Genomic DNA, 3958 nt, shown 5'->3' with positions numbered 1-3958 from the left:
CCATCTCCCTCATTGTTTATAGGCAAGTGCAGCGCCCAAAATGATTTATTTGGGCTTTAATTAAAATTTGCGGAGAGAGCAGTGATTTTTAGCAGCGCCGTTTCTAATTTGTGGTCTCGGGGAAAGGAAAAAATAAAAAATAGGAATCAATAACCTCACCCCATTGGTGTGCTCATTGACACCTGGGGCACTGGGCCGCCCTGGAACCTCCGCATGGCACCAGGATGGGTCCAGCACTGCCCTGCCGTGGGACTGGAGCTGCGGCCGTGGGGTACTGCGCACCTCTGGGGCAAGGAAACCAGGCAAAAATGGGGGCATGGGGCTTTGCTTTGTGGTGAGGCCAGCCTCCGTGATGGTGCCTGCGTGCAGCGAAGCAATAGATGTTGCCATTAGCTTATTTGTGACTCCAAGAAGAAAGCAGAGGAAGGACTAGTGGCTGCAACTGGCAGAGCTTCAGGGTCACTGCTGAGTGCCCCTTGCCCATCCCCAAAGTACCCCGTGTGCTGTGTGAAGGGACACCTCCATGTGGCACCCGGTGCGTTTCTGCAAGTCGCAATGATGTTCTCCATGAATTATGAAAGTTGGGAGTGTTTCTTGGCCTAATCCCACGGCTCAGAGAAATTCCTGCTATTACCTGATGTAAATATATATTAATTAAAGCACTTTGGAAATGCAGAGTATTGACCTAACAGGCCATAATGGCTCTTCTTGAGCAATTATAATCTATCATCCCAGTGCATGTTTAGGGCGCTGGTTTTCAGGAGGTGCGTTATTGACCTGCTGCTCCTGGTGGTTTCCTCCTGCTGCATGAACCTTTCCATGATGTGGGGCTGCCATGCGGATGTTTGTGTCCTTCCCCCATCCTGGGAAGTAACTGCCGTCCAGATGGGTGTTTATAATGAAGATGACAAAGGTGATTCGATGCATCCTGCCCCCACCTTGCCCATGGCAAGCGTTGTAACGGGATGGACCATGAGGTCCTTTCTAACCCAACCTTTCTAAGACTATCAAGCAGAGGAAGGGATAAAACCCACCCTCCTGGTGCCAAAAACAGAGATCGGGGATGAACAGGAATGTGTGTTCAGAAGGTGGAGAGGGGATTTCCACAGCTGGGCTTAGAAGGTCACATCCCCATCAGTGGCAGAGACTTCACGCCACGCTGGGGACCAGAAGCTGGCACAAGAGCTTTGAGACCGTTCTGGGGAGAACCAAAGCACTTTGTTGGCTTTTGAGTGACTTAAGGTCAAAGAAGTTGTGGCCAAAAGCCTCCCACCTGCCCTGGGCTGCAGAGAAACGTGGGCTGAGCCTACTGCTTCCTTCCCACCGGGGACACCGGGAGCAAAATGTTTATCTGTAAAGGAAAAACTTTGTGCTTTCCAGTGTTGGAAACCCTTTTCAAATGAAGCACCCATCTCCTGGGACTTACACCTTCCAATTTAATTTTCCCCTAAATCAAACAGTGTATTAATCCCCGATAGAAAACATGTTCTAGTTGCACAAACAATATTTAAATGGTATAATAGGGACATCTTTTATAAATACTTCTAACAAATCCTGAAAAAAAACAACAAAAACCCAATGAGTGTGTGGGCTATAATTAATAGAAATGCCAAGTGCCAGCTAACCAGGAAAACTCCAACATCATAAATCTGCCCCGAGCTTTCTCACACATGCTGATGGATGGGTACTCGGAGCTTAAATATTTAACGATCAATAATTCAAATACCTTTCCTACCCTATTAAATTTGTCACGTTTATAAATAAATGCAATGTTTAGCTGAGTTTTCTGTAAAACTCGTGCGTCTCCCCCCAGTAGCAGATTGGAGCATTTTGGAAGACGGGAGATGAGCACCCAGGGGACGTGCAGCACTGCTCACCCTCCTGCACACAGCCAGGTGCCACCACCTATCTACTGCATCCCCGATTTGTGCCATTGGCCATGTTGCATCCTCTCCTCACAACACGCAGGAGTTGAGCTCATTTTGGGATATTTCCCATACTGTTGGTTATAGTTTTTGCACATGGCAGCCCAATTAACAAGGGGAAAAAAAAAAAAAGAAAAAAGAAAAAAAAGACACCAGGTAATGAAATTTCTGTGGGGTAATAATGAACAATAGGGAAAAAGATTAAACCCCATATAACAAAATAGTTGGCTGCGTCTCCATTCTAATAGGTTTGGATAATGCAATATGCAGGCAGGTATGATGTCGTATGAATCACATTTATAGGAACATTTTCCAATTTCTTTGCTGCCTAAGGCAGGGAGTTGCCATTCATTTCTCACAGATTAATATTTCTTTGTCAAAAAAGGTGCGTTATGGTCGGTGCTCATGAGTGGTTTGTGTCCCAGGTGAGTGGGGTTTGTGCCGGGGCAAGTCTGGTTCTGTGAGCACCGTGAGTTTTGCTCCTTGGTTGTGCCCCAGTGGCTGCATGCAGCCCAGGACCTGGCCCAGCACAAGTGACCGTAAGCAGAAGGTGCAGTCAGTGCCTGAGAAAGGAGTGAGCTTGGGTTGGGCCTGAATTGTAGTGCGGATTTCCCTCTGTCTCTAGGAAGAGAAGGATGGGAACAAATGTGCAGGTCCAACGTTGGTAAGAACAAGGCCATCCCTTGGCCAAAAATAATAATAACAAAAACGTTGCATGTTGCTGGTTTGCAGCTCACCTCCCTATTTCCAAGGTGTGGGGAGTTGAGGAGGACTGCATGGTTCATCTTGGATCCACTGGGCGCCAGACCCAGGGACCAGGAGAACCAGCGCTGCAATGATGGAGAACCCGCGGTGGTTTCTGTCCCCTGAGCACCCGCTGCTCCTGCAGGATGTCCCACATTTCAAGCAAGGATGTAAAAATAAAGCTGCCCATACACAAGGGAGGTGTGGGCCACTGAAGGCCCTGGGCCCTGCACCGTGGGAGCATGCGTCGCCGTTGCATAAATCTCAGTCGCGAATTTATTGCCATAATTTATCAGCTCATGTTGCTGAATGGCCAAGTAGTTAATTTTGAAATGAAGTGGTGCTATTTTCATTAATACCCTTGTGCTAACTACCTATCAAAACACTCGGAGGCAATTAATACCATGTTGCTGAAGGACCGAACCAATAAATATTTCCAGTCTCAGCTTGTCTGTGGGAGATGAAAGGCATCAGACGATCCCTCCGCTGCGCTCACATCCCCCAGCCTCTCCCCTTCCACACCACCAGGAACTCTTACATTTAAGGAAGAGATAGGTAGGCAGATATCAGTTTAAAGGGCCCCTCTTTTGTGATGTGTAAGCAGTCCCTTTGGGATATCTTTGTTGTAAGTAAGGAAAATTTCTGAAGATTATACAGCATTGATAACAAAAAAGTTGGGCAGAACCTGATTTGGGGAAGGAGAGGTGGAAATGCCGTATGAATGCTTTCTCTGTCTGCCTCTGTGCCATGCATGGGGGAGAAACACGGGCTGCCGTTTGTAGCCAGTTGGAGCCTGAAGCCTGTATTTCTTCCATTAGTGAAAACTCAAATGGTGGCAAATGAAACCTCATGTGTATTTGTGAGTCCCACCCGTGTTGCCAGCACAGGGTGTGTTTCTCACCATGCCCAGCATGCACCCACATCCAAGACTGAATAATAGGAAATTTCTTCTCCAAAGAGCAGGCAGGCACTGGCACAGCTGCCCGGGGTGTGGTCGGGTCACTGTCCCTGGGGCCATTCCAGAGCCGTGTGGATGTGGCACTTGGGGACATTGCTTGGCACCGTCCCGGCTCCTTCCTTCAGCCCTGGGATATGCCTCCTGTCCTAACACCGAACAGAGCTGCTGGCTGGGACAGGGCGAGGTGCAGTGAGGGGCACCAAAGGGGACAGCAAAGGACAGTGACATTAAATCTGTGAGTGGCCCAAATCTCCCATCCTGTTCATATAGCCCAGACTGAAATCAGGTGGAAGCATCAGAAAAGAAATACCGGTGCTTTGTGAACTGCTGG

Source organism: Excalfactoria chinensis, chromosome 8 (assembly GCF_039878825.1).
Source record: "Excalfactoria chinensis isolate bCotChi1 chromosome 8, bCotChi1.hap2, whole genome shotgun sequence".
Taxonomy (NCBI): domain Eukaryota; kingdom Metazoa; phylum Chordata; class Aves; order Galliformes; family Phasianidae; genus Excalfactoria; species Excalfactoria chinensis.
The sequence above is the reverse complement of the archived record's forward strand: the minus strand, read 5'-3'. Positions refer to the sequence as shown.